Source organism: Episyrphus balteatus, chromosome 2 (genome assembly GCF_945859705.1).
Source record: "Episyrphus balteatus chromosome 2, idEpiBalt1.1, whole genome shotgun sequence".
Taxonomy (NCBI): domain Eukaryota; kingdom Metazoa; phylum Arthropoda; class Insecta; order Diptera; family Syrphidae; genus Episyrphus; species Episyrphus balteatus.
In genome coordinates, this window is record NC_079135.1 from 41,974,602 (window position 1) to 42,001,860 (window position 27,259).

The 27,259-nt window shown below is 30.4% G+C and overlaps 1 protein-coding gene across 5 annotated transcripts in view; it reads left to right on the plus strand.

Annotated features, from left to right (window-relative positions):
- Positions 1-5,491: 5,491 nt before the first annotated feature.
- The window catches only part of LOC129912144 (serine-rich adhesin for platelets), a 138,139-nt gene continuing 116,371 nt past the window's right edge, over positions 5,492-27,259 (plus strand). For all 5 annotated transcript variants that reach the window (XM_055990269.1, XM_055990271.1, XM_055990270.1 and 2 more), the window contains exon 1: positions 5,492-6,531. The gene's annotated coding sequence lies outside the window, so the exon portion shown is untranslated. The remainder of the gene's footprint in view (positions 6,532-27,259) is intronic.

Sequence of the window (27,259 nt, forward strand, 5' to 3'; positions counted from 1 at the left end):
AATGTTTCTAGAGTTGGTTGAAGCATGTAGTTTATAAAAAAACGCAGTGCTTGGTTAACCTACTCTCAAGTCTTCAATTCTTAAAAATTGTGTTAACATAAAAATGATTGACATAGGATTAAAACCCTAGAAATACCTGTCTATCCTTATGCCCTATGTTTCTACATGTATATATGTATGCATGCATGTTCTAAACGATATCTTCCTTGATTGATGACCCAAATTATTTAAAGAGAGTGAATGTGACTTCAGGAATCTGGCTTATCAGAGCAGAAATCCCGAAAGAAAAGATACACACAATGAAATGGACATTATACCTACAAAGTACCTACAATATATAACAAGGAGTAGTTCCCTGAATGTTTTTTTTTATAAAGATAAACTATTATGTGGGTTACATTACTTTCTATTATGAAATAGATATAACTATTGTACTGACCTGTAGGTAGAATTTGCTAAAAAAAAGAGAGTAGAAGTAAGTCCGTTTATGGTGTTTGAACGTGAGAGTTATGATTGTGCTGAAATTCGTCATGGTCACCCACAGAGAGCTATATGTCAGTTTGACATGAAATGTTATCTTCAATATACCAGACACGAGAATGTGCAAAATTCAATTGTTCAAATGAAATCGTGACTTATCGTGAGAATTTTTTTTCCATCAAAAAATGGGTTTCTCATTTACCCCCATATATTATTCACTATTTTAAAAAATACATCTGGATGTAAAGAAATTGAAATGTCAAAAATAAATCGAAATCTATATAATATTCACTTTCATACAGAGAAAAAAATAGTCATTTTTAACTATTTTTTAACTATTTTCATAGTTAAAATCGGGATAACTATTTTGGATTTGGGTTTATTTTTGACATTTGACAATTTTACATCCAGATGTATTTTTTAAACTACTGAATAATATAGCCGTTAGAAAACAAAAATTAAAATGGCGAAACATGTACAATGTACATTGTACATTTGTGTTTTTTGAACCTTATAGGCATGAATGTTTCTAAGTGTTAAGAATTCAAACATATTTCTCGTTAAAATTTGACAAGAAACTGTCATATCGCTTGCTTGATTCAACAAAAGCAAAAGAACCAACGTAAACTCATGTAAAATATTGCCCAAATGTTTAAATTGTTTATTATACTTCCTTTTTTTTTATACAACTACATTATTATAAATTTCATATAATTGTTTTCCCTTTTGCATTGTTGGACTTTTTTGTTATCCAATAATAGTGTCAGTATTTCAATACAAGACCAAAAACCCTCTTCAAAATAAACAAACAACCCCAAAATAGACAAACAAAAACCCCATTTATTAACACACATATACAATTCCGGGTTCATAAATAAACATGTTTGTGGGCAGGGGGACCAATTCAATAAAATCCTCCCCATCCCCAAAATGCACTCGTGACTCATCGATGCGTTCCTATGAAAACCAATTTATTGTGGAAAAAGTTTCAATTCTGGCATCGTGTCCTTTTGAACCCCTCAAAAATACACAATTTTGCAATGAGTTATCGGGAGCTTTCACATATATAATACAGAGATGTGAAACCCTCCATTTTCCATTTCCCTGACCAAAAATGAGCAAAATTTTGTTGTTTACACAATCCTTGTATGATAATGTCAACTTGAAAATAGAATAGATGAGGACGAGGACGACGACGATAGCGAGGGTGAAATCTTGTGAAGTACCGAAACGAATGCAATTCCACTTTCAGCATTTTATTCAACAAAATGAAAGCAAAACAGGGAAAGTAACCCTTGTGAATTTTCGCAAATCGATGTCGAATGTGGTTACAAGAATCACACAGCTTTAAGGGTTGTAATGTTCAACAGTACATACACAGAGTTCTTTCGCATAGAACAATCAACAAAATGGGCAAAAAATACTAAACACAGGAACAGGATTGAGTTCTACACATTAATCGATCTGCTGTGCTGATGCTATTGAACATCATGAAATGTATTAGATAGAAAATTATTTTGGTCTTCTGGTTTTTCTGTGGGTACATGGACAACGACTGATGTTTTTCGCAATTAAATTAAATGTCAATTTTCGTTTCAGTTCAATAAAAGAGAAATATAAAATAACATTTATGTCGTTTTCGATTGGCTCTCCGGAATCGTCCGGAATCATTCAGAAGCCTTCTGATAGTGTTTTATTCGAACGAATTTGACAGCTAGAACGCTTCTGAGAAGAGAAATTCTCTTCTCGATTTCAAATCAGAATTCAAATCGGAACTCACTCACATGTCAAAAAAAATTTATTGTTTTCTGAAATTTAAATTAATTACAAATCAAAAATTGATACAATAATGGATAAATTACCACTTTCTTCGAACATTAATTTATAATTTTCCAACTCTAACGCCATGATTTTCATTTGCAAGAAAAAAAAAATAATAAAATTAAAAATATTTGACATTTGAAATTTCACAGAAATAAAATAAAAATAGAATTGAGTGGAAGCGATTTGACCTGTTCCATTCGATTTTAGAATGTGTATCTTGAGTGAAACCAATCGAAAACGACATTAGTAAAATAAACAAACAAACAAAAATTTTCTGCTAAGCATAACATTCTCTGCAGTATAAAATTAATTAGACCGGGCAGTGGCGTATTGATGGGGGGGGGGGGGGCTCAGGGGGCTCAAGCCCCCCCCCCCCAAGCTTCCAAAATCATGTTAATATTTAGCTGATTTCATCATAATCTACATAATTAACTGAAACTTCTTCGTAAATCGTAGAGATTTAGAGGCAGCTCAAATGATCGAGCTCCCTCCAAATTCTAAAATGGTTGTTTGTGTTTGTTTGAGTAAGTGCCTTAGTTGACGTTGAGGTTTGGGATTTTCAGGATTTTAGTCCAATTCAGAATTCTTCAAATAAATGTTTGTTGTTTTGACGTCGAATTACATCACCGTTAAATTTTGCAAAGCTTCTTATGCAATCACGTCGTATTTTATTGTCTTGAGTATATTACTTTTTTTCAAAAATAATATTTTTCTCAAAGATATTGGAAATACAAATTTTTTATATCTGAATATCTTAGTGGTAGCTAATAATTTATTTAAGCAAATTCCAGTTTGTGCTTCTGATTTGTATTAAAAGAGGAACATATTATTAAAATATATATATTTCGGATTAAACATCAAAAGAATTTCATTGAAAATTAGCTTTTGAGACTTTTACGTTCTGCATTTCACTTTTTGAGCATTCACTTGTGTTGCCGATAGTGAAATTAGGTGTTGTACATTTTTTCGCTCATTTCGATTTTCTGATCGAATTCAATTCTCTTTGTTTCTGCTCGTGAACTTGGTATCTTTTTCAATGAATCTCCAATTTTTGGACAAAATATTATCAAAACTTATATTTTTATTGTTTTGTAATATTTATTTGTTGTTAATTTAATACAAAATACATAAAACACATGAGGCATGAAATAGATATCATGCCTCTGTGTTTGCAACCTCATTCGCTTTACACTTTATCTAATTCATTTTTCTTTGAAAATTTGCAATAATATCGCCCATGTTCTGCATTTCACTTACAAAATGTGACTTCTTATTTTTTATTTTAAATTCTGCTTTTTTCCAATAAAGTTTCCAATAAAATTGCATCCATGTTCAAAGTAGCAGTAATTTAACTTTAGAAACAAAATAAAAATGGATGATCCTTCAGTTTTGACAGTTCGAAGCATTTTCGAAGTTTTCGAAATCGATCGAAGATCAATTTCACGTGAAATTGAAAAGTGATGCCAGTTCACTTTCGGTCGAATTGCGGAATTATGGGCATTTATACCGAAAAAAGTGATGAGTATAGCTCAAAAACTAGACGTGATAGGAATTAATCTGTAAACAGTTTTGAATTCAGCACATGAAAAAGTTCGAACGAAAAAGTGTTTTTTTTTTTTAAAGGTTACTAAACTTCTTGCTGTTTGTGTAAAATGTTTGGGATACAAGAACTTGGAAAAATAGATACTTTGAATGTGAAAGGAGACAGTAGTACGAAGTTGTCGTTAGCAGTAAAATGCTACTGTACGACTTTCAGTACCGCAGCACAGCGCTTTTCTCTCGATCAAAGATGAATAAAAAAAGGAGACAAATTTGTAGTACATTTACCTTATCAAAAATTTTTGAAAAATTTTTCAGCCCCCCCCAAATTTTTTTCTAGATACGCCACTGACCGAGAGCTAACGTCCGATTCCGATTTACTTACCTAGATCATTTAAGCAAGGCTAAAACTTTGGTCCTAGAAAGATTGAGACCCGGCAGTTATAAAAATGCCAGTATTACAGTCCTGTATACAAGCATTGCACCATTGTACGCCTTGTGGCCATATTGCCATGTCGCAATGTAGACATGTCGCAATGTAGACATGTCGCCTTGTCACCATGTCGCCTTGCCTTTTCTTCGCCATGTCGCCATGTAGCTTTGTCGCCATGTCGCTTTGTCGCCTTGTCTTTTCTTCGCCATGTCACCTTGTAGCCTTGTCACCATGTCACCATGTCACCTTGTCGCCTTGTCGCCTTTTCGATATGCCACCGCCCCACACGGAGAAAACATAACGCCAGGGATAACTTTACTTCTAGTATATTTAATCAGAATAAAGTTGAATATACCAGAAATAAAGTTAAATATACCAGAAGCATAGTCATCCCTGCCTTATTTTTTCTCTGTGCACGTGGGTCATTTCCAAATGCCCCACGTGGGTCATTTCAAATGCCCCACGTGGGTCATTTCAAATGCCCCACGTGGGTCATTTCCAAATACCCCACCGTTTCGCTATTTAGACACGTCGGTTGCCTTGTCAACATGTCGCCTACCACCTCCAATGGAACGGTGTTATTAAAGATATCAAGAAGTAGTTATAAGTTATCAAATTCTAGAAAGGGAGTATAACTATAAAAATTCCTGTTCATATATAACGCGATCTACTTACTAGGCTTTCCCTACTAACAATTTTGCTTCTATAATGCTTTACAGAAGCAACAATTGCATCTCTGTAAAGCTTTATAGAACAAAAATTGTTTGTCGGGTTATTTTTTGCATAGTTCTGTTCTTATTATTTGTCTCTCTACGCCAAAGATGTTTGAAATAACCATGAAGTCAACAACAATAATTCACTTTTGTATAGACAAAATTCAAAATATAAATACCTACCCATTTTTCTCAGCAAATAAAACACTAACATTTCATTTTTTATTTAAGTCAAACTAAAAAAAAAATCAAATTCACCAAAAATAAATTCCCTACCCCAGTGAATACCCTCTCAAAAGAAAACTGTCAAAATAAAATACCCTATAAAAAGTACCCTACCTAGCAAAAAAAAAATCCAAAACATGATAAATATCCCATTTCATTTCCATATCATTCTCTGTATTTTCCAGTGCACGAAACAAAATATGAAAAGGAAAGAAAACTTCCCCAAGCAAAAAACATTCACAAATTTCCAATGGATATTTCCAATCCACCGAGGTCGAATGGGATTTTCTAGTGTAGTAATGGCTGACACGAGCACAGTGAAAGACGTAACTTCAAATTCGTCCTAGATTCCGCGGAATACAGTTTTTTTTTGTACTGTCTTCTTCTCCATCTTTCACATTCTGCAAAGCAAAAAGTGTGAATAATCTTTCAACACACAAAACCCACAGAGAAAAAATTAAAGAAGTGTTTGTGTGTGAACAGAAATTCCAATTGAATTTACAGAATTTCAAAAAAATCTAAACAAAAATTACAGCAGAATCCATTCGAATGAAGTGAAAAATCGAAGAAAACATCCAAATCCAAATCAAAGTGAAAATTGTAAATTTTTTCTTCATTCTTCTTCTTTCCCTCCCACACTCGTATTCACTCGTCGTTTTTTTGTGTCGATGTTTCTTCTTATTTCTCAAAAATTCTTGGTGTTTTGTTTTTTCTGATTTTTCTTCAATATTGTCGATTTGTTGTACACGAAATAAAAAAGCATATTTCTGCATTATTCTCTGCTCTGCATCTTCGTTGGTTATTATTTTTTTGCATTATTCTCATTCGTCGCGTTTTCAGTGGAAAAAAACAAGTGAAAAAAGAAATAATTTATCCAAATTGTTATTCTGAATGTTTTTTTTTTTGTGCCAAGTAACACACAAAAAATTTGAATAAAAATCGAAATAGAAAGTTAAAACAAAGAAAACAAGTTTAACTTCAACAAAAGCAACAAAAAATACCTAAAAGGCAGACAAAAAAGCCCCATAAATTAATTGATAAATATTAATTAGTTTTTTTTTTGTGTTTCAAGTGACTTCAGTGCATTTTTTTTAAATGCTGTTTCTGCTCCAAAACTAGGATAATACAAAAATCCCTGGATACAAAATACTATACACGGGAAAAAGAAGGAAAAAGGAGTGGCGCTTGGATTTTTTTTCAATTCGCTCTGTATTCGTCGGCGCATTGTTGTTGTTTTTTTTTTTTTTTAATTCATTGCTGCATTGAGTTGTGAGAGGATTATTAAAACAAATTATTTTGTAATTGGAATGATTTAAGGTGAGTTTTGTTAGGAATTAAAACAAAATACTAAAAATTAAATAAATTTGTGTTGATGCATTTTTTGGTTGTTTTTGGTTTTATTTGTGTTTGTGTGAAAAAAAGGACACAAAAGGGCGCTGCTACCTCAACTTGATTCCATGTTTTATTTTTTTTTTGTGAGTGGCATTTCTCTTTCCATATTCCAATAAGGTGTACTGTCAGGAAAAAACAAAAACAACAAAAATATTCTCTCGACTTCCAACAATTTGTTTTCCATTTTCCAATTCCAATTTCAAATCACCGCCAATCAGTGTTGCCGTGAGTGATTTTTTTTTTTGTTGATGAGAATGTTATTGACAGCTAGATCAAAATTAGATCTCTGGCGGGGAAAAATGAAATTAGTAGCAACAAAAATATTCACATTCAATGACAGGAATCTCAACCAATGCTTTAAATGTTTTGAGGATCTAATTAGTTGGTTGTGATGAGAAAAGAAGGAAAAATGAAAACAACATCAATAAAATTTCCTGTACCTATTAAATTTCCAGATTATGGTGTACCTACCTACTAAATATTTTGTTTGTACACAATTTATATTTTTGTCAAAATAAGTATTGCAAAAAGTGCTGAAACGTCAAACTGTCCACTCTGATGAACAAAGACATTTGTTTTTCTATTAGAAAACATTTTTGGGAACTATAAAGTCACAATACACAATGTATGTGTACTGTGCTATAAAGTTATGTTTTTTTTTTTTAACAAATATTTAACAAGATTCTTCAAACAGTCAGCAAAAATTTAGCTAAATTCATATGAAATTAACTTAAAACCCGTTATTTATTAAATTTTTAAATTTGTATTTGTCATGTTCATCAAAGTGGGAGCTGTCAGATTTAGATTTGACAGATCTGCTTACATCCCTATTTTAGTGGCGCAACTATTCAATCGCAAAATTGGATCACAAGGATTTGAACGATTGTGGGAACAATTTTTAATCGATGCTACCTATTTTTTGGAAGCATCATTTGTGTTCAATTCATAGGCATGAAAATCTTTGTGATGCTTTTTGCGACTGAATAGTCGCACTACCAAAATCGCATGTATGCCCCTAGCCTTTGGTAAAATAAAAAAAAATATAGGTATAGTCGAGGATAAATTTTTTGACACAATTGAGGTGAAAAGTTAAATTTCCAGGTGTCGAAAATTTTTATTTTCAGAGGATACATTTTTGATAGAAGGTTTTGTGATTTTTTAAATGCAAATAAAGAAAGAAAATTGAGGGTGTTCATTTGAGGAAAACTAATATTTCTTAATAAATTTAACTTTATTGATGTTAAAAAAAATGTTTGTGAATGTTTACCAAAAATAAAACTCACAAGACAACGCGTTTTGAAAGTTTTATAAACTGTAAATATATATTAACGTTTTTGAAACAATTGATTGCTTTACAGCTTAAAAAAAAAAATATTTAGTCATGTCAAAAATGTACTATTCCAATTCACTGGGATAAATAGTTTTTTTTTTAAACTGTGAATTTACTTTCTTTATTTTCAGTTCTTGATCATTTATTGAAAAAAAGCACAAAACTGTTTGTCCAAAAATTGTCCTCTGAAAATAAAAATTTAAGATGCTGCCAAAGCAGGATAAATTAATTTTTGACAGCTGAAAATTTCTCTTTTCACCTCAATAGTAGGTCTGTTTGGGTACTGCCTGTCACAGAAATATTTCTACTTTTTCAACTTTTTTCAAACCTAATTCCTGTTGAGAGATAAAATATAAGTTTTCCTTCGATGCACACTCAAAATGTTTATTTAATTTCAGTTAAAAAAGGACAAAACCTTATATTAGAAATTAATTCTCTGAAGATAAAGTTTTTGTGTTTTTTTATGATTTATTCATTCAAAATAAAAAAAAAACTAGCTTTTCTTTTATTGGATAACAGAACAAATGAAGTATAAACAAATAATTGCAGACAGAAATGTTGGGATAAGCAAGCATCGGCGTAGGTTATCTTTCTAGGGTTAAAAATGTACATACGCCAATTAATTTTAACACCGCGAAAAACGTACATTGGTAAATGGGTAAGTGAAGTATAATTTCATATTGATGTGGGTTCAGAAAACTCCACAGCAAATATCACTAATAACTTTAAAAGGTCAACATTACTGTGGTCCATCTATGTAACTCGATTCTTCGTTGAATAGCAGGGTCACACAGAAAAATTAATATCTTATCAATTTATATTTGGAAAACAGACCTTTTAAACCTTACCAAAATCTGTTTACAAAAAAAAAAAATAATAAAATTGTTTTTAATATCTGTTACATGGATACCTATGGGACTTTATATCTCAGAATCCTGAAACTGCATAGTGGTTGCGTTCGAATGAGATCACCTGCTTGATACTTTATGGCGCTCAAATATTAATGAAAAATAAAAACAATAACATAAATATATTTAATCAAAGCAGCAACACTGTTTCCATTTGTTTTTCTCTCTACCTCCTTCACTCTAACTTTCCATAAATTATCCCACTTTGAAAAATCCCACCTTAAAAAAATTATGCTTTCCATTTTACAAATAACTATTCCAAAAATAAATGCATAGAAAAAAAAAAAATATACTGAGCATAAATTCCAGGATATTCCTGTTTATTTTTTACTTACCTTGGACCTGGACTTTCCCCACATTTCCATCCTCATCCCCGCATACCCCACTGACTTCAAACAAATTCCCAGCGTGCAAAAAATGTGCATAAATCTAGTATTTCTAGTTTCAATGGAATAACCTGGCAAATGGAGTTGTATTGTAGTAGTAGTATGTGTGTGTGTTGGTTGTATTTTGCATAGTGGAATAGAGTTAATAATATTTTTATTGGACACACCTTGAATGAACAAGATTATAGTGTTGCCAAATGATTTTTTTTACGTGGTTTCTAAATCGAATTTGCAGAAATCAATAAATAAAAAAAATGAAAAGCAGTGGGCTATAATTTGACTTCCTCCTGGTATAAAAAATATTAATGGATTTATGTTAATTTTATGGTATGTTCGCACTTAAAAGCCAGACTTCGGTTTTAATTGGTATATAACATTCAATCCTGGTAACCCTTTGTCCAAGAGACATGTTTCAGTCTCTGACTATCCTCATTTCGCAAATTTGTTTTCTTTATTGTTTGTGGTTTTGTTAACAGCATCTACCTATTTGCTGAATAGATAAAAATGGAATTTTATGAGAATAGTGTTGGCAAAAGTAAACTGTAAACAATCTGTAGGTAGACAAATAATATCTACATTCACACAAGAACAAAACAAGACAACATGTGAAACAACCAAATCAAAGGTGACAAGATACGACCTCACTTTGCAAAATATACTTTCTGACATCATCTTGAATTCGACTTGAAGTCTACAAAAGATGCAAAAAAAAAAGAAACAAAAATAATAAAAACCTACACATTTACTGGTTTCTGGTTTATTTTTGACTTTTTTTGAATGTCATTTTGTCTATTTTGATTTAATTTTATGCACAAGAGCATAATATTTTTGTTGTTTAATTTAGTTCGAAATAAATTGTTATTATTGTTTTTGAATGCGTGATTGTTTCACGCAATCAATCAACATGAGTCTTGTCTTGTGTGAGGGTCAAAGGGGTGAAATCATTCAACAATTAAACGACGACGCGACACGGTCGGACTTAACAGCCAGCCGTCATTCTCATGTTCTTGTTTTGAATGAATATTCTTCCAAGAATTTGTTTCTGTTATATATATTTTTTTTGTTTTACTTCCTTTTTTTTAAATCTATTTCTTTTATGTACATATTTTACTGTATCTTATTTTATTTTTTGACAAAAGATTGTTGTCTTTTGTTTGAACTGGCTTTTGTTTTCTTTTTTTTTTGCAATTTTTTTTGAAGGTATGAATATAAACATTTTTAAGTCTTTTTTCTGTATCTTTGAATGAGGTGGAACTTTTTGTTTAACATTTTATTCAATCAAAAGTAAATAAACACCTAGCAACCTGAATATTCTTTTATGACTTAAAAAAAAAAGTCACTTTATTGTTTAAATAACTTGAATCAAACAAAATATTTGCAATTTCATAGCTTATAAATGATTTTAATCTTAAAGCAAATATCTTCATTAAATTTCATGAAAGAAAATATTGCTGACAGAATTTTGACGTTCAAGGTTTTAGTAAGATTGCATGACAGTATTTTTTTTTTTTAAATAAGATTTTAACATACACTAGCCCAAAAAATTAAGGGAACAAAAAAAAAATCGTGATTTTTTTAGTGATATTCGATAGGCTGTATCTCAGTAAAAAATGATCGCATCATGACAAAATAAAAAGCGTGTAAAAGCTCTATTCTTCTAGTTTTAGGATTAAATGTTAAAATATTTTCTTTCTAACGGTAAAATAGCTAAATCGTTGAAAATGTTAAAAAAGAAAAATTTTCCAATTTTTGTTTGTTTTTACTTTTCTCTTAAGAAAGTGGGAAAATTTTTTCTGAAAAAATGATTATTATTTTTAAAAAGGCTATTTATTTGGCTTTAAGATTCATTTTGTTTCAAACTTCTACGATTTTTTTTAACTGCAATATAAGTCATCAAACCAAAAACCATACTTTTGACTTTGACTATCAATATCTCAACAACGGATCACTGTACAGCAGGCATGTCAAACTTGCGGCCCGCGGGCCGCATGCGGCCCACATTCTATATTTGTGCGGCCCAAGCTTAATTTTTGGGAAAAAGCTCTTAATTTATTTATTTGTAAAAAATGATTTATGTCGAATTCCAAACATCCAAAAATTCGATCTGCAATCGACTTATTGTCGCTTCTTTTTCTGAAATGAATTCCAATGAAAAAAATTCGCTTTTTAAATCTCTTTTTTGAGACGGATTTATAAATATAGAGTTAGTACCTAATCATTTGCAAATGGAGGTAATCGAAATCCAGTGTGACTCCGTTTTAAGATCTAAAATCGATGAATTTGGGATGCCTGAATTTTTACCAACTTCCAAAAAGGAGGAGGTATTCAATTCGCCTTTAATTTTTATTTATGCTTGTTACCTCTTAACTTTGGACTGAGTTAACCAATTTTGATAATTCTTTTTGTATTGGAAAGCTAGGCCCTGCAGTGTGGTTCCATTTAAATTTTGTCCAGTTATGGCTATGGAAACTATGAGAAAAACCATAAAACCCAGTTTTGAACTATGGAAGTCGGTTTAGTTTTTTTGATAAAAATTATTATAAAAGTATCTACCAATCAGATTGGAGAACACTCGAAAATTGGCATATGAAATAATTTGTATATTTAGAAGCACTTTTCGATGCGAGCAGCTGTTTTCACTAATGAATGGAATTAAGTCACCTGTTAGATCCAGAATTACAGATCTAAACCTGGGGTGTTTTAAAAGTAATAACTTCTAATAAATTTTCCCCACAAGTAGAGAAGATGGTAGCAGAAAAGAAATGCCAAGTGTCAGGCAGAAAACATTAATATTACTACATAATTGTTCTTTTATAAAAATAAATCTGTTTCATAAAAATTCTAATTCTTTCTTTTTTTTGCGGCCCATAGAAATTTATACCCTGTTATTTTGGCCCGCGAAAGCCATTGAGTTTGACATGCCTGCTGTACAGAATATTCAAGGACACATTTAAAAACTTCATTCAATTTTCTACAAATAAATTAAGTTTGCTTTGTTAAACAAATTGTTTTCTTATTTTTTAGATCAATTTAGAAAAGCTATCAAAATAGGCATTTTTACGGTTTTTTAGATTATTTACCGCTATTTAATTTCTGTGGGTGATAAGATTGAACAGAGGCTTAATTATTGAAGCTTAATATACCTGAAATTAATATGCAAAGTTTCAGACTTATTCATCAAGCAGTTTTTCTGTTGTGAGGGTTTGAATTTTTGAGATGAAGTAAAACACCATATTTCTGCAGGTCTCAATGACTTACTTCTTTGAACTTTTTTATGAGCAAAATCAAATTCTTTTGAGTTTATTTGAACATTTTATTGATAAATATCGTTTAAATTTAAGATAAACCAAGGAAAAATTAAAAGTTTTCAAAAAAGTTAAATTTTGAAAAAAGGCTTTTTATACCATTTTTGGATGTTTTTCCTAATTTTGAATTTTTTTTTGTTTTTTCTTGGTTTATCTTAAATTTAAACGATATTTATCAATAAAATGTTCAAATAAACTCAAAAGAATTTGATTTTATCTGTACAATCGTACACCAAATAACTTGTCCGTTGAGTAAGCACAACCGGACATTTGGTTGGAAAAATGTAGTAAGTTACCGATGTTTAGCAATAAAAAATGGCAGTAACTTATACAAAAACCCTTTTCGTTTTAAGAATTAATTTTAATGATTTCGAAGAGGAAATGAGAGCAAACTAATAATATCAGTGCTTATTTTTTAAAATAAATAAGTTTGACAATTTTTGTTCTTTTACAGCAAATTTACACAACTTAATTAATTAAGTTATATTAAATTGAATTTATGCAAATTCTTTGTATTATACTAAAATCGAAGATAATGGACACAAAGTGGTGTTAAAAATGAAATTTTAACTGTTTGACCATATTTCTATCATATGGGAAACAAATTTGGGGTTGGTACAGATTGCACTTAAAAATTAAATACATACTGTTTTTTTTTCGAAACTTGACGAAAATCGAATTAAATATCTAATTATAGAAGTAAGTGAGGGAGTTTTAACTCTCAACTTCTTCTAACTTTGCTGGTAACTGAATATGCAAATTAGCCTTAATTATGTATTTGCTCAAAAAAACTAGGTTATTTTATTACATATCTTGACTTTCTTGAAACTAGTTAAAAAAGTGTCATTTTTAAAACTACTTTCACTTTCCTTCTAAAGTGTGATGGAGTTTTTTTTTATTTATTTTTAATTTCTGTCAATTTGCATAGCTAAATTTAAAACCAACAACAACTTAACTAATGACCACCACCACCACCAACTAACTCTATTTATCCAAAGAAAAATGTTATTTTTTTTCGTTTTTCTTTTAACTATTTAATTCCTATTTACGCTGTGGATGCACACTTGGAATTCCATATTAGCTAAGAGAAGACCGAGGAACAAACCATTTACTTATGGAGTTTGCATTCCGCATACGAAAACAGAAACTATTGGCACTCTTAATGTTGTCAATAAAATGTAAACGGTTTGTATACGTAATGCAAATAGTTTGAACTAAACGCCACGTAGTTATTTATTTTTCTTTTTTTTGTATAATTTTCCGTTAGATAACAGCAAAAACGTCCTCGTACTTGTCAAAACAACAACAATACAAAAAAAAGTAAATAAACCAGATTTCATGATATGAAAGTAATTTCTTCTTTTTTTTTGTTTTGTTTTTATCAAGCTGTTGTAGATTTTTATTATTATTTAACTCACAGTTTACGTTTTTTTTTTTAGTACTTGGTTTCATAATGCGAGTACAAATGTTATTTTTTTTTAGATAAAACAACGTGAATAGACGTAAAGATAATGATAACTCAGTGTACTTGTACTTACTGTTAAGTGATCATATAAAAATATACCTAAAAAAAACTTGACATTCTATTATGGCTAGAAAAGACAAATAACAAATTTATTTGAATTGGGTTTAAAATGTGAAATTTTTTATATCTAATGGTTGCATGTTTTGAAGATAAAGGGCTTTGTTTTTTTTTGTTTATTTGATAAGATCCAATTATAATTGTTAAGAGTATGGAAAATGACAATGACTTTTAATTAAAGTTAGATAAATAAAATTGTTGCATTTTCATTATATACGAGTACAACTTTGTTATTTTGTGAGAGTTAACATTTGTTTGAAATTGAATTGTTATATTTCATGAGTAAAATTATTTAAACAGCAGAATTAGTTTTGTAATTATTGTAAAAATAAATTTTTGTATACTTTATATTTTCAAGAATAACGATAATTGATAAGGGTCAGCTGATAAGAATTGACTTTTCAAATATTAACATTTTGATCTGTGAAATTTATTTAAGACAAGAATGATAGCTTTTTACAGCTTGGTTAATCACTTTTTTTTTTGTTTCTAATTTAGCAATTGATCAAAAGAGAAAAGGCATTGACACTATACACTGAGGGAAAAAAACGCAACGTAAAATGTAAAATGTTCAACGTTGATTTAATGTTAAAAAAAATTAACATGAAACTTCTTCAAAATAAAATTGAAACAACGTAAGAATTTTTTTTTATTTTTGTCGGATTCAGCTTTTGTTGCATTTAATCACTCTAATTTTCAACAGTGAGATAGCACGTTGGTAAAGCATTTGCCTAGTAACCCAAGAGTTGTAGGTTCGATCTCCAGCGGCTGCCCATTTTTTCTATTTTTTTTAATAAACTGATGCTTTTTTTAAAGTTGAAACAACTTTGATTTAAAGATGTTTTATAACGGTAAAACACTTTAAAATAACGATGTTCTACTTTGATTTTAAAATTTTCGTCTTCAACGCAAAATCATTCCGAAAAATAGTTGAATCAACGTGGTTTGTGTTGATTTTAACTTGTTTTTTTCCCTCAGTGATAAATTAAATTTCACAATTCAAAACGATCATCGTGGGGTTGAATGGATTGAAGTAAGGCGAAGCGTATGAATCTTCGTTGGACAACTTCAATACATTCAATATGTATTAGATAATAGAGGCTACAGACCTGCAGTTTGAATTCAAGGAGTGGTCTGTAGTCTGATAATGGGATTTGGTGACGTAAGGATCGGAAAATTCTTTTTTACCATCGCATCGCTTAATAAAACCAATTACAATGTAAGCTTTGTCTATTCGTGACAATTACAGGACAACTGCTTTATATTCTCATGTCGTCTGTTCGGAGTATACTATGCAAACAGCCTATCTACACCATTAACAAACATTTCAAGTGTACCTATATCACGAACTCAGAGTGTACAATATAGCGCAGCGAAGACTGTTTCATCTAAACAACCTACCCACTCTACCGGCTCCGTGAAGCCAGAACTGCGATCTCAAAATTTTTGAACCAAATTTGTCTAATTCGTTTGTCCACCGTTTGTCCATGTTTGTCCACCCAAAATTTTCGTTTGTCCACCCTTCAAAAAAAATTTAGAGCAAATTCTTTTTTTTTATAGGAAGTCTGAAAAATGAAAAATCGTCTAAAACGGTCAAATTTTGAGATAGGTGTATAAAACCAACTGCAATCGTTTGTCCACCTCGAGTTCTATATACATACCAAATATTATCGTTTTTCCACCCCCCGTTTAGGAGCAATTTAAAAAACAAATTTTGCACTGAAAAATTAAAACTCCCCTAAAATCCCCAAAAATCAATTTTCATCAAAAATTCAAACTGCTGTCGTTTGTCCACCTCGAGTTCTTTACGTATACCAAAAATCATCGTTTGTCCACCCTCTGTTTAAGAGATATTCCAAAAAGAATTTTTTTATAGCAACTTAAAAAAAAGTACGCATACACCACAGTGTACCTCTACTGAAAATTAAAAAGTCCTCAAAAATTATTATTTTTCAAAAATTCAAAAGGCAATCGTTTGTCCACCTCGAGAAATGTATACAAACAAAAAATCATCGTTTGTCCACCCTACGTTTAGGAGATATTCAAAAAACAAAATTTGTACTGAAAAATTCAAAGTCCCAAAAAATCTTCAAAAATTGACTTTTTTCAAAATTTCAAATTTCTGTCGTTTGTCCACCTCGAGTTCTACACGTATGCCAAAAATCGTCGTTTGTCCACCCTACGTTTAAAAGATATTCAAATAACAAATTTTGTACTGAAAATTTCAAAGTCCCATAAAATCTCCAAAATTTGACTTTTTTCAAAATTTCAAATTTCTGTCGTTTGTCCACCTCGAATTCTATACGTATACCAAAAATCGTCGTTTGTCCACCCTACGTTTAAAAGATATTCAAAAAACAAATTTTGTACTGAAAATTTCAAAGTCCCAAAAAATCTCCAAAAATTGACTTTTTTCAAAATTTCAAATTTCTGTCGTTTGTCCACCTCGAGTTCTACACGTATGCCAAAAATCGTCGTTTGTCCACCCTACGTTTAAAAGATATTCAAAAAACAAATTTTGTACTGAAAATTTCAAAGTCAAAAAAAATCTCCAAAAATTGACTTTTTTCAAAATTTCAAATTTCTGTCGTTTGTCCACCTCGAGTTCTACACGTATGCCAAAAATCGTCGTTTGTCCACCCTACGTTTAAAAGATATTCAAAAAACAAATTTTCTACTGAAAATTTCAAAGTCCCAAAAAATCTCCAAAAATTGACTTTTTTCAAAATTTCAAATTTCTGTCGTTTGTCCACCTCGAGTTCTACACGTATGCCAAAAATCGTCGTTTGTCCACCCTACGTTTAAAAGATATCCAAAAAACAAATTTTGTACTGAAAATTTCAAAGTCCCAAAAAATCTCCAAAAATTGACTTTTTTCAAAATTTCAAATTTCTGTCGTTTGTCCACCTCGAGTTCTACACGTATGCCAAAAATCGTCGTTTGTCCACCCTACGTTTAAAAGATATCCAAAAAACAAATTTTGTACTGAAAATTTCAAAGTCCCAAAAAATCTCCAAAAATTGACTTTTTTCAAAATTTCAAATTTCTGTCGTTTGTCCACCTCGAGTTCTACACGTATACCAAAAATCGTCGTTTGTCCACCCTACGCTTAGATTTTTGGTATACGTTTTTTGGTATACGTATAGAACTCGAGGTGGACAAACGACAGAAATTTGAAATTTTGAAAAAAATCAATTTTTGGAGATTTTGTGGGACTTTGAATTTTTCAGTACAAATTTTGTTTTTTGAATATCTCCTAAACGTAGGGTGGACAAACGATGATTTTTTGTTTGTATCCATTTCTCGAGGTGGGCAAACGATTGCCGTTTGAATTTTTGAAGAAAAGTAATTTTTGAGGACTTTTTAATTTTCAGTAGAGGTACACTGTGGTGTATGCGTACTTTTTTTTAAGTTGCTATAAAAAAATTCTTTTTGGAATATCTCTTAAACAGAGGGTGGACAAACGATGATTTTTGGTATACGTAAAGAACTCGAGGTGGACAAACGACAGCAGTTTGAATTTTTGAAAAAAGTCAATTTTTGAAGATTTTTTGGGACTTTGAATTTTTCAGTACAAATTTTGTTTTTTGGATATCTTTTAAACGTAGGGTGGACAAACGACGATTTTTGGCATACGTGTAGAACTCGAGGTGGACAAACGACAGAAATTTGAAATTTTGAAAAAAGTCAATTTTTGGAGATTTTTTGGGACTTTGAAATTTTCAGTACAAAATTTGTTTTTTGGATATCTTTTAAACGTAGGGTGGACAAACGACGATTTTTGGCATACGTGTAGAACTCGAGGTGGACAAACGACAGAAATTTGAAATTTTGAAAAAAGTCAATTTTTGGAGATTTTTTGGGACTTTGAAATTTTCAGTACAAAGTTTGTTTTTTGAATATCTTTTAAACGTAGGGTGGACAAACGACGATTTTTGGCATACGTGTAGAACTCGAGGTGGACAAACGACAGAAATTTGAAATTTTGAAAAAAGTCAATTTTTGGAGATTTTTTGGGACTTTGAAATTTTCAGTACAAAATTTGTTTTTTGAATATCTTTTAAACGTAGGGTGGACAAACGACGATTTTTGGCATACGTGTAGAACTCGAGGTGGACAAACGACAGAAATTTGAAATTTTGAAAAAAGTCAATTTTTGGAGATTTTTTGGGACTTTGAAATTTTCAGTACAAAATTTGTTTTTTGGATATCTTTTAAACGTAGGGTGGACAAACGACGATTTTTGGCATACGTGTAGAACTCGAGGTGGACAAACGACAGAAATTTGAAATTTTGAAAAAAGTCAATTTTTGGAGATTTTTTGGGACTTTGAAATTTTCAGTAGAAAATTTGTTTTTTGAATATCTTTTAAACGTAGGGTGGACAAACGACGATTTTTGGCATACGTGTAGAACTCGAGGTGGACAAACGACAGAAATTTGAAATTTTGAAAAAAGTCAATTTTTGGAGATTTTTTTTGACTTTGAAATTTTCAGTACAAAATTTGTTTTTTGAATATCTTTTAAACGTAGGGTGGACAAACGACGATTTTTGGCATACGTGTAGAACTCGAGGTGGACAAACGACAGAAATTTGAAATTTTGAAAAAAGTCAATTTTTGGAGATATTTTGGGACTTTGAAATTTTCAGTACAAAATTTGTTTTTTGAATATCTTTTAAACGTAGGGTGGACAAACGACGATTTTTGGTATACGTATAGAATTCGAGGTGGACAAACGACAGAAATTTGAAATTTTGAAAAAAGTCAAATTTTGGAGATTTTATGGGACTTTGAAATTTTCAGTACAAAATTTGTTATTTGAATATCTTTTAAACGTAGGGTGGACAAACGACGATTTTTGGCATACGTGTAGAACTCGAGGTGGACAAACGACAGAAATTTGAAATTTTGAAAAAAGTCAATTTTTGAAGATTTTTTGGGACTTTGAATTTTTCAGTACAAATTTTGTTTTTTGAATATCTCCTAAACGTAGGGTGGACAAACGATGATTTTTTGTTTGTATACATTTCTCGAGGTGGACAAACGATTGCCGTTTGAATTTTTGAAAAATAATAATTTTTGAGGACTTTTTAATTTTCAGTAGAGGTACACTGTGGTGTATGCGTACTTTTTTTTAAGTTGCTATAAAAAAATTCTTTTTGGAATATCTCCTAAACAGAGGGTGGACAAACGATGATTTTTGGTATACGTAAAGAACTCGAGGTGGACAAACGACAGCAGTTTGAATTTTTGATGAAAATTGATTTTTGGGGATTTTAGGGGAGTTTTAATTTTTCAGTGCAAAATTTGTTTTTTAAATTGCTCCTAAACGGGGGGTGGAAAAACGATAATATTTGGTATGTATATAGAACTCGAGGTGGACAAACGATTGCAGTTGGTTTTATACGCCTATCTCAAAATTTGACCGTTTTAGACGATTTTTCATTTTTCAGACTTCCTATAAAAAAAAAAGAATTTGCTCTAAAATTTTTTTGAAGGGTGGACAAACGAAAATTTTGGGTGGACAAACATGGACAAACGGTGGACAAACGAATTAGACAAATTTGGTTCAAAAATTTTGAGGTCGCAGTTCTGGCTTCACGGAGCCCACTCTACCAACAACCAAGAACCAACTATCACTATCACCAACTAACCCGATTTTCATACAGTTTCATCTTTTGCTTTTTGTAATTCACATTATGCTTTTTTATTATAGAATAAGCTAAGAAAAAGCAAAATATGTATTGGAAATCCGCTGGTAAGACAGTTGTCATAACGAATTATTTGCAATTTGCTATAGTTACTTTGCTTATACTCTTATCGTGAAACTTTAAGAATAAAGCCTGGTTATTATAAAAACAAGTATTGAAATTGTTCCGGATGTACAAAATATTTTTTTTAAATAGGTTAAACTTTTAAAAGTAGGTAAATGTCAAATCTAAATTTTAATTATTACTTTTTTTTTTTTTGAATTTTTAACTAAAATTATTCGTCTAATACCTGTTGGTATTTAATATAGACTATTGCAAACAACTTCAAAGCTAGGCAATTAAAACCTGAACAAATAACAAGCAGCTTCTATCATTGAATAATTATATATAGAAGTGACACCGGAAAAAACGTCCGCTATGTTTGAGGGGTGGAGCCACAATCGTTTGAGGAGTGGCGCCACAATCGTTTTAGGATTGTGTATTCGATGGCCGAAAAATCCCTGAAAAGGACTTTTGGTTACTAAGTAACCACATTTACAATATTATTTATATTTGGTGTATATTTGTATTAGTTTTGTTTTGTGCTAGTAGTGTGTTTGTTTATTTTTGTTTCTGTAATATTGAAATTGAATTTATTTTAAATTTTTGTATTATTTTGAATTGAATATTTATTTTTGAATGTTTGATTCTTATGTATGTTTGGAAGGATTTTGTTTTTTGTTTTTATTAACGAGAAGAAGAAGATTTTCTTCAGTTATAGAAGTGTTTATTTAATTTTGATTAGGGTGCTTTTTGTAATAATATCTTGGCCAAAGTTGTAGTTCACATTGTTTGAATGTTTTCCACATGCACTGTGGCATAACTTACTATTTTCTTAAAGCGCATAATGCAAGAGTAGGTAGGGATCAAGTTCATACAATATGGCCATATTTCACATTATTTTAAAGTATTTTAATACAATACGAAACAACCTCGTTTATTTGCTTAAACTGATTTATGTTTGCGAACAAGGACTCTGGATATACGGCTTTGTTCGAATTTGCAACTGCAAATAAAAATTAACAGTTTTTATAAAATGTTAAATTTTGAAAAAAAAAATCTTTTCGTACCATTTTTGGATACTTTTCTTTATTTTTAATTAAAACATTTTTGTTATCTAAAATTTAAACGATATTTATAAATAAAATGTTCAAATAAACTCAAAAGGTAAAAGGGCATATTTTGATCGCAAATGCAAGAAAATGTGGTTTTGGGATAGTTCCAATGATTTTTCTATTTCACCATTTGAAATAAAATACATATTTGGTTCTAAGATTCTAAAACTAGAAGAATGTAGATTTTACATGCTTTTTATTTTGTCATGATATAGTCAAGCTATGCATTCGTACAAAAAAAAAGTTGAGATAACAATCAGACATGGGAATACTATAGGGGAGAGTGGGGCCAAATGTAACACTTTTTTCTAAAATCGATGGTTCTCCTACAAATTTGAAAGTGGGTCAACCAGACCTTTTTTAAATTAAAGACCCATGTTTTAGCTCCAAGATCCATCATAAAAATTTAGCAAAACATAACGGTAATGTTGAAAAATAAAGCTTCCAAAAAAAAAATCGTGTTGTTTCAACTTACCCCACATACGGGGTAAAGTGTAACACATACCGGGGTAGGTTGTACCAAGAACTAAAAATAAGAGAAAAATACCTTTATTTGTTTATATTTATTTATTTTTAATTAATAACAATAAAAACAAACCTCAGTCATGAAATTTTGGTGCAAATTTGTAAAAAATGGAGCAAATCCAAGATTTTCAGAGAAAATTTGACAGTAGTCTTAAATAAAAGTTATTCGAATTCATAAATTGTTTTATAAGCTTTATGAATTCAAGTGGTGGTTCAAAAATGTGTTTCCAATTTCAAAATAAATACAAATTCAATTACAAGCATTCATATTCAGGGTTGTTAATTATATTAGGTAAACAATTTTTCAGTATAGGTAGGTTTTTACATGGTACAACTTGCCCCGGAAAAATGTTACAACTAGCCCCAGCATGAAATTTGGCACATAAAATCAATTTAAAAAAAAAGCGAAACTGATATAGACATAACATATACACGCAATTTGAGCCAAAACACAGTTGCATATAACAAAAAAAAACACTTAGCACTCTATCTTTTTCGGGTAAAGAGGTAGACCAAAAATAAAATTAAAAAAAAAAGTTACAAACATGCATTTTTTGGGCACCACTAGTGTAACTTCTCACCCTGTCGTCTAATCTTCATCTGAAAAAAATGTGCCGGGAGATATGCAAAAATTGAGCATTTTTCTCCTTTACGCGTTTCTTAATATTGAAAAGAACATCGCTTTTTTTAGCTGTTAATTCTTACCCCTGTTACATTTAGCCCCACTCTCCCCTAGCCCTGTTCCACTGGAGGTGGTAGTCTGCTAATAGTAGATTTTTTGTTTAATCTAGTACTATCATCTACCTACTCATGCTCTTCTTCCCGAGTGGATACGATTTGTATTGAATTCGTTGAAAGTGCGTTCCATTGAAAATCGCTAGTTAACTATTAGTAGTACTTTGCCACCTCCCAAAGCTAAATGGATCTACCGAGTAACATCAAACTTGGTATGTAGCATTTTTTTGCAGAATATCCATAGGGGTTTTTAGAACTAATTTTTTTTTTATCAAAAATAACGATACCTGTCATAAACTAATTTAGGAAATGTTTAATTTTCTCGAAAACGGTACCAGTGATTTTGTTTAAAAAAATTATATAATAGTTTTTGGGCAATCATGGACATTTTTTAAAATTATTATTAACCTACCGTAGAACCGTGCCAAACTACCAATTTAATTTCAACGAATTTTTTATACAAAAGCATTTATATAGTTTAGATATAAAACAGAAAGAAAATTTGGGAAAATAATAGTTTTTGGATTAGTAATTTCTACAAAATTGCATACCAATTTTATTTTTGAATTTTTTTTTTTAATTTATAAGGTTCCAACGATTTTGAAATTTTTTTTTCTAAAAATCTATCTTAGTAGAAAAAATCAAATCGAATTGGTACTTGTTTTGGAGCTATCACGAATTTTCCTTTGTTCCTTAAACTTTTTGGGCTAGTGTATAAAAACAACTCAGGTTAAAAGCTAATGCTCGGTTAAATTTTATGGTTATGAAACTCAAGTATTAAATTTAGCCGAGCTTTAGCCTTTAATCTGAGTATTAAATTGTTTATATTGGTTGAGAGAAATATGTATAATTCAGTTAAATATTTAAGTGAACCTTTAATTTGATTATTGGTAAGGGTCGTAGAAAATCAAATTTACTAATGATAAGCTTTGGTGAATTATAGTAATAATAGCCTAATAGTAAGTGAATGTACATACAAGCGTGGTCGAATGTTCGGTATTCGACCGAATCATTATTCGCAGCATCTCTAGTTGGTGCCGTTAAAAAATTTCAATTTCCCCTCCTTGGAATCAAAAATAAACAAAAAGTTTGAGCCAAAACGACTTATTGGTTTGAGTTCTTACCTCATTTAAATTATTACGTTGAGTTTTTCTTAACGTTTTTCTTTTTTTCTTTAAGGGCCATTAGCTGAAACGAACCTTAAATAATTCATGTTGAACATAAACTTTTAGGCTCTATTTTAACTTCGGCGTAAACTGTCACATAAGGATTTATGTTGTAATTAAATGCTTAAGTTTCGATTCAGCAAAAAAAGGCTCTAATTGTTACGCATTTCATAATATTCCAAAACAAAATATAATATAAAAAAATAGCAATCTCTGTGGGGATATGAACTCAGAAAGCAAAATTAAACAGCAATCACCTTGTCACCTACGCTAATAGGACTATTGAAACAAGGGTAACCTTCATGCCCTATAAGCTATAACGTGCCTAGGATATACCACAGTACACATAAAAAGGTAATATATTCCGAACTGACATTGGTCGCCAGATTGTCAAAACATGACACTTTGGCGACCAATGTCAGCTACCGAATTCTTAATTGTTTAAAATACCGACGAAAAACTCACAAAAACCGATAAACCACGCACACCACTAATTTTTAAACAATTATTTATCATTTTCCGCTATGAAACACGAAGAAAATTTGTTATTTTTCAATTTATAATATTTTTAAATGACATTTTATAAATTAAAACAAAAACAAATTTCCTGTTTACTGCGATTGAAATATAAAAATTAAAGGCCGACCTGACAGATTGGTGCCCATTTTTGACAAACAAATTTTGACAACGTTCGGAATATATTACCTTATTATGTGTACTGTGAGGATATACAACAATAATATTTAATTTTGTTCAAATTCTCGTCGTTAATAAAAAATTTCTTGCTTTTAGTTTCGAGTTACTATGGATACATTTATAATGTCAACTAACTTTTCAATATTTTTGTTTGATATTTGTGTAATTTTGTATGTATGAGTAAAATTTCCTTATTTTATTTTTTCATTTATAGGATGTCGATGTGTCGATACGATTTATTTTTGTTTGATATTTGTTTTTTGTTTTATGTGTGAGTAAAATTTCCTTATTTTTTTTTCTACTATAGGATGTCGACGTGTCGATACAATTTATTTTTATTTGATATTTGTTTTGTTACGTTTGTATTTGTGAAATTTCCTTTTTAAAAACAAATTTTTGGAAAAATAATTTTCTAAGACAAGCCCCATTCTGTCTGGGGATTTTTTAGTACATCTGATTGCCGAAAAAAATAAAATTGTGTAGCGCTAGAAACTATCGGTGTCACTTCTATATATAATTATTCAATGCTTCTATTTTTTTAACGAAGTATTAGACACGTGTTTTGTTTTTTGTTGTTCGTTAACTTTTTTGTTTAAATGATTTACTATTGAAACTGTATAGTTCATTTACATTGAATGTCGCTCAACAGTTTTATTTTTGTCGTATAAAATCAACAAAACAAAAATTCCTTATGAAATACCAGAAACAAAAAATAAAACACAAAAAATTCAATTTGAAAGCAAATAGAATAGTACAAACACACAAACAGTGATACAATGTTCGTATACCTAAACATAACCTTGAATACCTAACCTAACATATAAGTATTATAAGTGGTTTAATCTGTGATCACTTTCAAGTTTAACATGACACCCAACTAAAACCGAAAGAGTCATTTACCTTTTTGCCCTCAAAAATTTTATACAAAACAACAAACAAACTCAACTTTTTGATCTAAAATCGTTCAACCGCCGCCGCGCTGCTGTGGTATATTAAAGGCAATTTGAACTTTTACTTCAATTTACAATTTCACAGAGATAAAACTTGTCTTTTTTGTTGGTTTTCGAATGTAAACAAATTATAAAACGCCATCAAGAGTATTGAGAGAGAGTGCGCCTCCAAAATTAGAATTCAATTCGATTTCTTCTTTTTTTGCTTCTGATGATGAGAATGAGAATAATGAATTTGTTTTTCAAAATAAAACTTGAGCAACAAGTTTTTTTTTTTTTTTTCATTTTAATTTTCAATCGTTTAGTTGATAACGATTGACATGGGGTAAAGTATCCCATTTTTTTTTTATATATATTTCTTTAAATCGAAAAGGCGGTATAGTGTCAAAAGGAATGCATGCGGTTAGTGCATGAACAACCAACAGTAACACACAGATAGACAGACAGACTATAGGGTTCTCGATACGCATCAACGAATTAGGGAAATGAGAAACATAATGTTTATGCGGTAGAAAGTTGTATATAGAAAAAAATGTGTCTAAATTGATTGAGTTATCTCGAGAGACATGGGACAAGGAATGTGTTTGAGAAATAACATATTGTTTACTTTTATAGTTTGGTTTGTAGTCCGAAAAGGAGCGTTGTTTTGTTATTATTTTACCTTGTTTTTTGTCAGCTTGATAAATCAGGGAGGTGTTTTTGAGTTATTACAATGTTCCATCTAATTCACAATAAATTGTTATTACAAAAAACATTTTACTAGGGTTGCTTTCCTAAAAATAAGCTTTCATAAGGTTGCCGCTAAAAAAAATTAGCTCTCTTTCTTAAAATATAATCTGCCCCATCATGAGCTCCACGTGAACAAGATTCCAACCGGAATTCGCTCTTCCTTTATTGTAAATGCGAAAAATTGTTCACGTTCCGAAAATTTCTCTTATTTTGAATAATTTTTTTTTTTTTGTTGCAAATTGCTCTTTTTTTCAACTTAGATTTTGAAGGCAAAAAAAGAAATCAATTCGGTGGAAAATGCTTACTTCATATAGTCTAAAGTCATGATAGCTTTTTAAATTCCAGGCGAACAAAAATATTTCACGTGAAAAGTTTTCCGGGTGAAACTCATTATAAGGCTATTCAGAAAAAAGAAGAAAATATTATTTGAGGAATTTGACGAATTACACTGTGTTACACTCAAAATATACGCACGGAGCCCTATCACGTTTTGTAAAGCTAATTGCACTGATTATGAAACGTTGCTTAAATTCCGGAGTTACAGGCAAAAAATTATTTTAGAATAAATTTTCAAAACAGCATGTTGTTTTGAAAACATATACATACATAATGTACTTTAATTTGATGTCGAAGTTTTGTAAATGACGAAAATAATGGAATTTTTGAACTTTGTCAGCTCATAAATTCAAGGTAACCGAACCACATGTTTTATACATTGTTGAAAATGTCTGAATATCTTCTATCCAAAACTGTCAAGAAATCTAAAATTTGACGAAGGGTGAAGGTCCAAAAAAACGTTTTTTGTCCCTAACTCTAGATTTTGGGGGTGTTACGCACAAATTGTCGTAAAAGATTCTAATTTAGGTTACTAACTGCGGTGATTGCAGGGGGCAAACTTTTTTTCTCGAACAATTTAAATTTTGAAAGGACACCCACTTTCTGGAAGGAATTCTGCTGTAGTTAGAAAAACTGGACCAAATCTGTTAAAATATAATATTTAGAAAACTATTTTTTTAACCCAAAATATCATTTATTTCAAGCCCGAGAACTTTTTTCTCTTGTTCTCGTATCAATTTTAAAATAAATATTTTATAGCGATTAAAAACATCTAAGTTGATAAAATCGATTTCTGGCGATTTTTAAGTAACAAAACCATTTATGTTTTAAATCACTACATTTATCGATTAAAACATATGCACTGAAATTATCATATTCGAGTGCTTGAAATAGATTATTCACCCGAGTTAATATCACTGCCACCGAAAATATATCCTTAAGTTGTTCAATTTTCTATCTTGATTTGGATTTTAAATTTTAATTTTATAAATTTATACTGAAAAGTTGCTAGAAGATACAAGAAGTATGAAGTAATTTGAAGTTTACAATCTCGTGAATCCATTTGCTTTTCACAGCCACACCCAAAAAATCGAAGGAAATTTTCATGAAATTCCAAATTAACCTTTTTCGTGGAAAAG